Source organism: Lactuca virosa, chromosome 5 (genome assembly GCF_052849685.1).
Source record: "Lactuca virosa cultivar CGN04683 chromosome 5, Lactuca_virosa_CGN04683_v6, whole genome shotgun sequence".
NCBI lineage: Eukaryota > Viridiplantae > Streptophyta > Magnoliopsida > Asterales > Asteraceae > Lactuca > Lactuca virosa.
Window position 1 is genome coordinate 328,186,624 of NC_136430.1, and position 13,037 is coordinate 328,199,660.

Here is a 13,037-nt window from a genome sequence, read left to right on the forward strand (position 1 = left end):
TGCGGTCAACATTTGGGTAAAAGGCTTCTCACATCGTCCACCTCTCACCCTCACCTCATGGTCTATTTCACCTCTCACCTCATCATCCGACTCATATTTCATCTACCCATGTTTACCCAACATATTTTGTAGATATAAAATATATATACAGTTTAAATCATTTAAAACATGTATAAAATTGTTCATTCAGCATAGCAAGTATACAGATAAATTCACACATAGCACGTAATTTATATTAAATACTTCATATCTATGTGTAAGCTGAAAGTAACTATGCACTCACTTGTTAAGGTGGTGATTCCGAACTCAGACAGTGCTTCGCTTCTATTAATTTATTTTCTTTCAACGAAACCTAGTATCATTACCACTAGACTTTAGTCTAATATTCATTGCGACTAATTATTAGTCTAGATTCATCATTAACTCAAAGTCTACTTCATGATCTATCAAGTAAGGAACAACCAGGTAGGATCATATCGGAGGTAGGGTCCGTTTGGTATACGAAGTATACTGTTTGGAAATCCCACTTTAAACACCTCACTAAATCACAGCCTAGACATCATTCCCGTAAGTAGATCAATCAGTATAATGACTTTGAATCACTGATAAATCTTATTTATAGGTTCATAATAACGATATTATATTTATATATGAGCTATATTTAAAGATAGGGTAGGCGTAGCTCACTTACAGCGGGTTTTTCTCAAAATCGGGCTTCGCTGGAGCAGCGTTCCCAAGCCGAAAGGCTCTTTTCACGGAGCCTCGGGGAGCCTTGGGGCTTCCTTCGGGTGCTAGGGGGTTTATCTAGGCTTTAGGGGGGGGGGGGGGCTTAGAGGCTAGAGAGAGGTTCTAGAGAGAGAGAGAGAGAGATTGGTTGAAAGGTGTGAATAACTCGGGGTCAATTCACGTCGTGAACCTTAAATTCACGTCGTGAACTGGCTTGGGCACCAAGTCACAACCTGGTGCTGACACGTGGCATCGCACACAGGGTGGAAATCAGCCGGTTTTCAAAAATTCATAACTTTCGCATACGAGCTCCGTTTTCGACGTTCTTTATATCCACACGTAGGTAAAAATAATATCTACAACTTTCAATTTTGACTCCATCGGCTAATTCTCGACCGATCTTAAATTTAACAGTACGAGGAGATTATACTGTTAAATGTCCGCTTAAAATTCGTAACTTCTTCATACAGACTCCGTTTTCGTCTGTCTTTTTATCGTTGAGTTCCTATTAATGAGATATTCAATTCTCATTTAGTTCGCGTTGACCAAAAACCGCTCGATCTCAAATTCGAATTTCGGGCTGTGCACTGCTAAGCCAAATCTTAGAAAAATCATAACTTTCTCATACGAAGTCAGATTTAGGCGTTCTTTTTATGCACACTCTCGGTTTAACACATACTACAACGTTTGTTTAGATTTCTAAGGCTAAAAAGTCCTCTATCGTAAATCCACTATTTACGTTTCCCGGTGCCGTGCGGGTTTTGCCGCGAAACTTCGACCAGCCATAACTTCTTCGTTATAACTTGGATTTCGGCGTTCTTTATATGTACTGAACCCTTGTAACATATACTATCGCTTGGTTAAGATTACTCCTTCTAAATAATATTCCATGAAAAACTCATTTTTGATGCTCATTGTCTCTAAATTGACTAGCCCGGATCTGCGGGTGTTACAATTATCTTCCACTTAGGATGATTACGTCCCGGAATCATCAACGGAACAGGGATTGTATAGTGACTCCATACGTTATTTATTCACCCTAGGTAATAATCATAACTTCTATGTTGCTTCGAACGAGTATCTAACTCTTGGACTCCTTGACTGCAGGCGGTGCTCGATCTTGCACCTGCTCCCTATCTCACGTTAGACTCCAAATTATGACCTTCAAGTCACAATCTCGATCCTTACTTGAGACTGCTTCTTCTTCTTAACAATCTTAAGATAAGTTGTTCGATTTCCACAATAGACCGATGGGTCACGTTCTAATGACCTCTCAACGTATGTTGCAATGCTTAGATTCAGGTCTCTTAGAGTCAAATTCCGGAATGGGATATACTTTTCTTCATGTTCTAATGTGATATAATCACATTTCAACAAGTAGCATTTCTAGCTACCAACTTCTTTAACTATGAGCGCGATACTGCTTCGATTATCTTTTACTTCAATCTTCTTGGCTTAAGTCAGATGCTACATCAAACTTGGTTCTCTGAACCACGTAACATACTCATCGTAGCCGGACTCATTTTGATATGACCACTAGGGTCGAAATAACAATCATCTTCTTAGTTATTACCGAAACGATGGTAACGACATACTCGAATAAAACGGAATCAATTACTAGCTCCTTGGTAACCTTGTGACTTTCCCTGATCCTAGTGTGAGTCATGTGCTTCCGGTAGTATAGGCCTCTACTACCATTCATTCCTACTCATACTCGTCCCAAGTATTGTCTTGTAGTTATTGTCTCGTAGTTTTCCAAGTCACCATTCAAGAATTTCACACAATCATTCAACACATCAGATAACGAAACCCGGGTGTATATTATTTCTTGAAACTATTTCATAGGCGTTCAAGTTCACCCTATACTATGCCTCTAATAGGCTACACCACGTGGTACTATCTACATGAATACTTGTTCTTTGGATATCTGTCCTCACTCCTGATTCCTTGTATTATTAGCTGCTTCGTCAAGGATGCTTCTTGGCTTCGGAGGTGCATCCGCTCTTGCTGTTTCATTTTTATTCGGGCAGTCCCTAGATAAATGCCCTTCTCCCCTACATCCATAACACACCTTCTTGCTAAATGTACACTCTTTGCCGTAATGCCCACTCCTTCCATATTTGTAGCAAGTCACCTCCTTTCCAAAGTGTTTATTTTTGCACTGCTCACACCATTTTTCTTTACCTCCTCCTTTGCCAGGTTTTGAGAACATGTTGTTCTTGTTAGACCTTGAAGGCCCTTCAAATTTCCTCTTCTTGCCAACTTCAATCTTGTTGGCAGTCTTGTCGTTGATTATTTCTTCAACGGTCTTAGCAACCCAGATGGTTGCCTCAATAGTAGGTGTCTGGCGTACTGGCACAGTAAGTTCGTCCTTACTTTGTTGAAGTAATCGTCTAGTCTCTTCCATCTGACGATCCAACATCATCTGTATCATTGCTTGTACTCCTGCCATTGTGATTGGCTCGGGTGCAACTGCTACCTCTGGCACATGCTCAATTACTTGTGGTTCGGGCTGCGGGTTACCGCTTCCAAATCCGCTTCGAGTGCTCACCATGTCGATCTATACACCAAGTCGGACGTTCGGTGTGTAGTGACGAGAATTAAGATAGGAAAGATTTTATTTACGATCGACGTGTAAATTTCCCTATCACTCCGAAAAGTTACATGCCAGTTCTAATACCGTAAGTAAACGTTTAGAAATCAGAACACATAAAATTTCCAGATCCAGTTGGCAACAGACCATAGATCCGATCAGACGATAGCATCATAAAGCATCATAAATCATTTAGCACATAAAAGCATGTTAGGCATTTTCCCTAAATTAGCTAGTGCTTGTGTCTATTCAGGTGTATTACCTAAATTTTATTAGACACACTCCTCACGATCATCTCTTAGCATTCTAAGTTTAAGTCTAGAAATAAATCCATATTCCTAGTTCGCTTAAACTAATGCTCTGATACCAAATGTGACATCCCCATTTTCACGGCCAAAAAAGACCGATTTGTTTATGCTTTATTTTGAAAATCAGAGTATCTTTTAAAGAAATGTAATGCGGAATTTGTTCCCAAAAAAACATGATAAATACGTTATCAAATCATTTCCGAAGAAATGTATTTTATTCATTTTTAAAATATTGGGATGTCATCGTCAATACCGAAACATAAGCATAAACAGAACTTACATTCATTTACACTAGTGATCTACATCTCTTTTAAATCTATCAGTGTAAAGTAGCTTCATATCGACACCTGTGATACAAATAAGCATGAGTGGGTCAGGTTGGGAAACATGGTGAGTACATAGGGTTTTCAACCCACAATAATATAATTATTATGTTTAAACATCAAAAAATTAACCCAATTACCCATCCTCATTATCGTCTTTACTCTTAAGGATCTACCCTAAGAATCGACTATTCCTCGTTAATTCATTCCTAAGAATTGTCCTAAGGAGTAGGCACGAAGTCCATCGTTGCCTATGACACAGCTGTCAAGCACATCTGCTAGTTCTATCCCTTAGGCGCAGCTGCCAGAATTGTGACATTCTCTATGAGGCGCAGCTGCCGATATTGTCTTTCGGGCACAGCTGCCAGGGTTATCTCGTTTATTGACAGTATCATTTTCGAGAGTTCACTCGCAATACATGTCAATGGGTTTTTAGAGTACACCAGTGAACACATCGTTCACAACACCTACAGGTTGCGAGCATGCTAGTGTTCCACTGAACTGTCTAGAATAGTCTGTGGTTGTCATCCATATTCTGCTAGATGACGGGGCCAACATTTGGGTAAAAGGCTTCTCACATCGTCCACCTCTAACCCTCACCTCATAGTCTATTTCACCTCTCACCTCATCATCTGACTCATATTTCATCTACCCATGTTTACCCAACATATTTTGTAGATATAAAATATATATACAGTTTAAATCATTTAAAACATGTATAAAATTGTTCATCCAGCATAGCAAGTATATACAGATAAGATTCACACATAGCATGTAATTTATATTAAATACTTCATATCTATGTGTAAGATGAAAGTAACTATGCACTCACTTTTTAAGGTGGTGATTCCGAACTCAGACAGCGCTTCACTTCTATTAATTTATTTTCTTTCGACGAAACCTAGTATCATTACCAGTAGACTTTAGTCTAATATTCATTGCGACTAATTATTAGTCTAGATTCATCATTAACTCAAAGTCCACTTCATGATCTATCAAGTAAGGAACAACCAGGTAGGATCATATCGGAGGTAGGGTCCGTTTGGTATACGAAGTATACTGTTTGGAAATCTCACTTTAAACACCTCACTAAATCACAGCCTAGACATCATTCCCGTAAGTAGATCAATCAGTATAATGACTTTGAATCACTAATAAATCTTATTTATAGGTTCATAATAACGATATTATATTTATATATAATCTATATTTAAAGATAGGGTAGGCGTAACTCACTTACAGCGGGTTTTTTCTCAAAACCGGGCTTTGCTGGAGCAGCGTTCCCGAGACGAAAGGCTCTTTTCTCGGAGCCTCCGGGAGCCTCGGGGCTTCATTCGGGTGCTAGGGGGTTTACCTAGGCTTTAGGGGGGTTTTAGAGGCTGGATAGAGGTTCTAGAGAGAGAGGGATGGATTGAAAGGTGTGAATAAATCGGGGTTAATTCACGTCGTGAACTGGCTTGGGCACCAAGTCACAACCTGGTGTTGACACGTGGCATCGCACATAGGGTGGAAATCAGCCGATTTTCAAAAAATTCATAACATTGGCATACGAGCTCCATTTTCGACGTTATTTATATCCACACGTAGGTAAAAATAAGATCTACAAATTTCATTTTGACTTCGTCGGCTAATTATCGATCGATCTTAAATTTAACAGTACGAGGAGATTATACTGTTAAATGTCCGCGTAAAATTCGTAATACAGACTCCGTTTTCGTCTGTCTTTTTATCATTGAGTTCCTATTAATGAGATCTTAAATTCTAATTTAGTTCGCGTTGGCCAAAAACTGCTCGATCTCAAATTCGAGTTTCGGGCTGTGCACTGCTAAGCCAAATCTTAGAAAAATCATAACTTCCTCATACGAAGTCAGATTTACGCGTTCTTTTTATATACACTCTTGGTTTAACGTATACTACAACTTTTGTTTAGATTTCTAAGGCTAAAAAGTCCTCTATCGTAAATTCACTATTTACGTTTCCCGGTGTCGTGCCGATTTTTCCGCGAAACTTCGACGAGCCATAACTTCTTCGTTATAACTCAGATTTCGGCGTTCTTTATATGTACGGAACCCTTGTAACATATAATATCGCTTGGTTAAGATTACTCCTTCTAAATAATCTTTCATCAAAAACTCATTTTTGATGTTCATTGTCTCTAAATTGACTAGCCCGAATTTGCGGGCGTTACAAAAAATATCTAAACAAATAAAGATATTGTTTAATATTAGGGGATTTGAAGTTTGAAATTAATTAATAATTTATATTGTTGCCAAATACAATAGAAAAAATTAATTTCTATATTTTCTAATATGCAACAACATTTTAAGACGGAAATAAAAAGAAATAGAGATTGGAAAAGATTGATGGTGTACAATAGTCTGTTTAATAAAAGGGTAAGTGACAATTTTAGGTTTATTTTTTGTTAAAAGAGATATATATTCTATCATTCAACTAAAAATGGTCACAAGGATGAGGTTTGTAAGTCTCTTTCGATAATTTGTTTTAATTTTAGCAAATTACTACATAACATATTTAGGGTGTGTTCGGCAAAACTAGCTGGTAACGGGTAGCTTGTAGCGGGTAGCGTTTTGTTAAACGCTACGTGACGTAGCATTTGGATTTGGAGCGTTTTTTTTAACTAAACACTAGAAGCTTGTAGTGTCAAACAAGACTTTCAATTCAAAATGGAGCGTTTTGTCAAACGCTAGAAGCTCTTTAACGCTCCTAAACGCTCCATACTGAACACGCCATTAATGTGCAATGATGTATTTACAAAAAAATGTATCTTGGCCCAATGGTTAGGGCATTGTGTAAACGTTTGTGAGGTTCCATGTTTGAATATGAGCAAGTATGGGTAGAATCGAGTCGAGCCAATTCGTGAGATACTTTGGACCGACTCGAAAAACATTCGAAATCGACTCGGTTTGAATCAAGTCGAGCTCAAGCTCTAACTACTTGAATATATTATCGTGTCGAGCTTGAGTATTGGATTACTCGGCTCATGAAGCTCGCAAGCTTATTCGAGCTTTGTCATATTTATACTTACCCGTTATTTTATTCAAATTTACATAATTTGAATCAAGTTGATTTGAGTTCACGAGTTTAATCTTATTACTATTACAAATTTTATGTAATTTTATTTTTTTAATAACTAATTAATCGAGTCGAGTCGAGTCGGGCTCGAAAATATCGATTACTTTATCGAGCTCGAGCCCGAGTTTAAAAGTAAGGCTCGAATTGAGTTTCGAGTTCAAGTTTTTTACTCGAGTCGAGTTTTAAACTTGAGTCGAGTTTTGAACATGACAATACTTGACTCGACTCAGGTCAAATGCCCTATGAGCATAGGCTCATTTTATGTGTTAATATTGTTGATGCATTTTAACGAGCTGAGCCACTAATGTGGCAACATTAAAACACGTCAGCCAATGTCCAAGTCATCAACCACATGACAAACCCAGTCAAATTAATGGTAACCGGAAAATAAAGGCAATACCGGGAAATTGTGATATTTGAAAAAAAAAGTGGATAAATCCTCTCTAATAAATGGAGGTGTTTTTGCCACTTGTCATACTCTCATTCAGTTTGCCAAATGTCATTTTGTGGTTATTTTGAATTAAATTTTTTTCCACATGTCATTTTATAAGTTTTTCTGTTTTATTAAATTCCATATAATATTTTAAGGGATATATATACACTAAAGTCCCAATATTTTCATCGATTTGACAAGAAAGTCCTTAACTTTATTTTTTTGACAGTAAAGTTCTAACTACCGGCAGTTTTTGACACTTTTATCCTTTTTTCCGGTTAGCCGGTAATTACGACTTTTTTGTCAAAATAATAAAGTTTAGGGCTTTCTTGTCAAATCGTGTATTAGAATTTTACTGTCAAAAAAATAAAGTTTAGGACTTTTTTGTCAAATCGAAGGAAAAATATTGGATCTTTAGTGTATATATCCTTTTTTTTGTTAGAAATTTAATGGTATGATAGTCTTTAAGCATGAGAGTTATTGAAATCTGCTCTAGTCAGGTAGATACTATTGAAATCCTTAACGTTTGCTTCTTGTTAAATGATTTTTTTAATCTCAACAACCTGATATTGAAAAAAATAGAGATAATTAAGAAAGAAAGAAAAACTCAGGGTTATGTTGGCTTTTTGCAGACCTAAAAATGGAGAACTAAGAAACCGGAAAAAATGAAATTGCCCTTCTTAGCCCTTCTCCACATTCACACCCTTTTGACTAGGCATGTGTTGTTTGCATTTATATAATTTGTCTCCACATTCCTGAACGTTATTATTTTGACAAAAAAAAGTCCTAATTACCGGCTAACCGGAAAAAAAGGGTAAAAGTGTCAAAAACTGTTGGTAGTTAGGACTTTACTGTAAAAAAAATAAAGTTTAGGACTTTTTGTCAAATCAATGAAAATATTGGGACTTTAGTGTATATATCTCATATTTTAATGTAATAATCGTAATAAATATAGTAATAAATGAATATTAATTTCACTAATAAACTTACCTTTTAATTTTCAAAAAATCTCAAATTTAAAGCTCATTAGTTTTTTTTTTCTTTATTTAAATTATTTGTTTAAATTTAAAAGATAAAAAGCATTTACATTATAATAAATTATTATTTTTCTTATTTTCTTATAAATTTAAAATTCTCAAATATTTTGACATTTATATTTAATTTTTTTTTTAAATTAAACTATTTAATACATGAATATCACTTATGATAAAACAGCAAAACAGTCCCTCGTGTTTATACTGCTTCAATTTCGCCACAAACACAATAAATCCTATTATTCCTATATTAATTATCTAGTGTTTTTTTAAGCAGGAGACGCCGATAAGCATTTTGTTGAAATTAAGTACAAAACTCAAGCAAAATGAAAACCAGAACCAGTAATTTGTTTGGGTGGGGTTGACTGGTGTGACCGAGTAGATTAAGATTAATATAGAACTTAGTTGATTAATATAGAACCTAGTTGCCAGTTCAGCTAATATATTACTGATCAAACTACGTACACCATAATTGTGTCTTAAATATAATTAAGGTGTTGTTTGTTTGCTAGGTTATCGGCTGAACCAATACTTTATCTTTATGGCTGGCGTATTAGCATTTTCACTAAATTAAACATTTGGGAAACAAATGAGAGGAAAAAGACAAGTTTACATCAATATGATGCCCGTGACTCTATTATTTATACAAATTCGTTATCTTTTTTTCATTCACTGAACTTCCTCGGATCAGAGATGGGCGGCCTTCATGCAATTCCACTCTCGATTTGCATCACTCTTCTCTTTGCTATCAATGGCGAAGCTGTTACTCCTAGAGAAACACTTGAGATAATCATAGGTGTTGGTGCTCCGTCGTCGCCACCACCGGAATTTCAAGATTGCCCCCCTCCACCTCCACCTCCATGTCCGCCACCACCATCAACAAAACCGCCATCACGGAAACCACCGCCTCCTCCGTCACCAAGTCTATCACCACCACCACCACCACCTCCGCCATCACCACGTCCACCAAAACCACCACAGACGCCATCACCACCAGGTGGTTTCTTCGATGGTTTCGCCAACATGCTACAACAAAGAGACTTTAAAGTAATCCAAGCCTTCAAAAACAAAGTGACAAGCGATCCCACAGGAATTACGAAAACATGGAAAGGCAAGAATATTTGCGATTACCAAGGGTTCATTTGCGACGTGGTACCGGATGTTAAACAAAGGGGCATCGCCGGCGTCAACTTCAACAACAGGAATTTGTATGGACCAAATCTAACCCTGACCGAATTTCTAACCGGTTTGAAAGATATCGCATTTTTCCATGCAAATTCCAATAACTTCACTGGCTCCATCCCCGCTGATATCGGCACACTCCGCTACTTATTAGAGCTCGACCTCAGTAACAACAAATTTACCGGTAGCTTTCCCTACCAAGTCCTCCATGCCAAGAAGTTAGTATTCCTCGACCTCAGGTTCAACACCTTTTCCGGCGTAGTACATCCAGATGTCTTCCTTCTCGACCTCGACTTGCTATTCATCAACAACAACAATTTCAAGCAAACACTCCCCGAAAGCCTTGGCTCAACCACCGCGCTTTATTTAACCCTAGCTAACAACCACTTCATTGGTGAAATCTCTAAGAGCATTGGTAGAGCTGCCAAAACCCTACAGGAGGTTCTTTTCTTGAACAACCAGTTAACCGGTTGTTTGCCGTATGAGATCGGACTTTTGAAGAAATCCACAGTGTTCGACGTCGGATTCAACGATCTAACAGGCCCAATCCCGCACTCGTTTCAGTGCTTAGAGAAAATGGAGCTTCTGAACTTGGCTCACAATAAGTTCTACAACGAGGTGCCAGAGGCGGTGTGCAACCTTCCGGAACTGTCGAATTTCACTGTATCGTATAATTATTTCACTCAGGTTGGGCCCCGGTGCCGGGAACTGATCAAGAAAGAAATTCTTGATGTGAAGATGAACTGCATTTTGGATCTTCCGAATCAAAGATCACCGACAGATTGTGCTCGTTTCTTTTCGAATCTTCCATCTTGCCCTGATAAAAAATCTCTGACATATATACCTTGCTCCAAAGGGTATTCTAGTAATGATCAGTTGGAGGCGTCCAACGTTCAATGGGCTACTCCGTCGCCGGCACCGGCTCCTCTATGGCGAAGTTATGGTGCTCTTTCGCCAAATTAATCAATCGGTGATGTGTATAATTAGATTTAAATTCGTGAAAGTGACCGAATATTATTATTTCTTATTTCATAAATAAAATTAATCGGCAATTCTCATCAAGTTTGGGAAATTTTGCTGATTAGTGTTGTGTATAATTATCAATGTATTGTAAACTATTAATATTATATGTGATCATAAACTATATATATATATATATATATATATATATATATATATATATATATATATATATATATAAATACGTTCAATCGAAAACATTTCTTATTACGAGACATTTGAGAACAAATTTTGACTATTAATTTTTAAATGTTGAAATTTTAATGATATATATTAAAAAAATATCTTAATTTCATTAAAACATAATTAGAACTTTATTTTTATTTTTATAGACATTCTTTCTCCTCTTTCTCTCTATACGTATCTCTCTCATATTTCTCTCTCTACGTATCTCTCTTCTATTTCTCACTCTACATATCTTTCTCTCTCTACGTATCTCTCTCATATTTCTCTCTGTACATATCTTTGTCTCTCTAAATATCTTTGTGTGTAATTTGAATCACCATCACCATCGACGGAGCTGGTCGTTAACTATCTCTTCCGCAAGTCTCAATCGACAGTGAAGTTGATCCCTACAAAGACGGTCTATGAAAGCTTCCAGGTAGTATTTTGTAAGTATATACACCTGCGTTTTTTCAACCTAAATTGACTCGATTTATCACGAAATTCATGAAATTAAGCTTATAATGAACGACTAATCGAGTGTCTAATACTTGATTTCACATCATAAAAGACGTTCTATTTGAAAAATTCCTTTATATTTTCCTGTAGTTGATGAATTACAAACTTGCTTGTTCATTTGCTTGCTTTTGTGAGGAATTATGTGTACAACTAGATTGTTTTTATTGAAAATAGTAAGCTCCAGGGGTTGGATTGGAGTCTATTAGAGAGTTGATGATAACTGTAGGATTTCATGCACACAAGCTGTTTGTTATATTGTCTGAAAGAACCTAATAAGTGTGAAAGTGGCATTTTATGTGAAAATCCTTAACTTTGAACCCTCATTAAGCCAAGCATTAAGGCCCTTAGATAAATTGAATTTCACATCTCTATAGCCTAATAAGTAACCAACAATCATGTTAAAGGTGATAAACTTAAGGCTTAACCATTAATTCCTTAATAGAACACCAAAAGTGATTTAGAAGTTATTATGATCAATTTTCCCAAATCTGTCCTCCAACTTAAATTCCTGCATGTCAATAAGAACATCTAAAAATCATGAGACTTAGTTTACCGGAAATTTTAGTGTGTCTAGTTTCTTCAAACTTTGAATCACATTTCGAAATTCCAACTCCTTGAGGGGTAAAATTGGCAATCTTCTCAGGCTGGTCCATGTTGTCACAAATTTCATGCATTGTTTTCAAAAAATCATAATAAATTCATCAGAACTCCAAATGCCAAAATTCCAAATCCTATAGTTAGATATGGGTATATAGTTTCCCACATATAAAGGGACTGATATAATTCTTAGTATATTGGTACAGTTTGTTCGAAGAGTGTTGAGTGGTCCAGAAAGTCACAGTTTAAAGTTACTAACTTGTAAATTTAATATAAAATCAACCAAAAATCGTTAGAACGAGATCTTTATATTTATGAAAATATAAAAGCGGAAAATTTGCCAATATTATTGTATCGAAATTTAAGATTGGGTTGAAGGTAAGAAAACAGATCCCAAACAGAGCACTGCAATCAAAGAGAAAATAAGGAAATATGTACATAAGTTTTATAAGAGTAATACAATAAATCACAAGCTAAATAATGTTATAATTGTTGTGTAGTTCTCGGAAAGGAAATGATCCATCTATCTCAAGCTAGCTAATTTTCAAGTTCATGGAGGTGAGTTATAATAACTCTCCTATTATGTAGGCATTACTTATTTTATGTTATTATTCATGAATACCCTAATCCGGTAGAGTGAACAAGAAAATGCATAATGTAGTTTATTCTCTAGTGCGACAAGCATACAAGATTCATTTCCGCGTTCTCAATTCGTTAATTATTCTCATGTATTAAATCATATGTGATTATATGATCTAATCACATATGCCTTATATGCACAAGATTCATTTTTGTGTTTTCGATTCAATAGTTGTTCTTTGTCTATATTAATTGTATGTGATTATATATATAAAATGACATATGATTAAATACATGATAACAACTAGATTAAATACATGATAACAAATTTTGAATTGAGAACGCGAATTTGAATATTATTTATATAAATCATATGTGATTAGATACGTATAATCACATGTGATTAAATACACGAGAACAATTATTGAATCAAGAACATAAAAATGAATAATGTCCACATAAATCATA

General features: G+C 36.1%; 1 pseudogene; it reads left to right on the forward strand.

Annotated features, from left to right (window-relative positions):
- Window positions 1-9,169: 9,169 nt before the first annotated feature.
- On the forward strand, window positions 9,170-10,789 carry LOC145115458 (uncharacterized protein At4g06744 pseudogene; annotated as a pseudogene).
- Window positions 10,790-13,037: the final 2,248 nt, after the last annotated feature.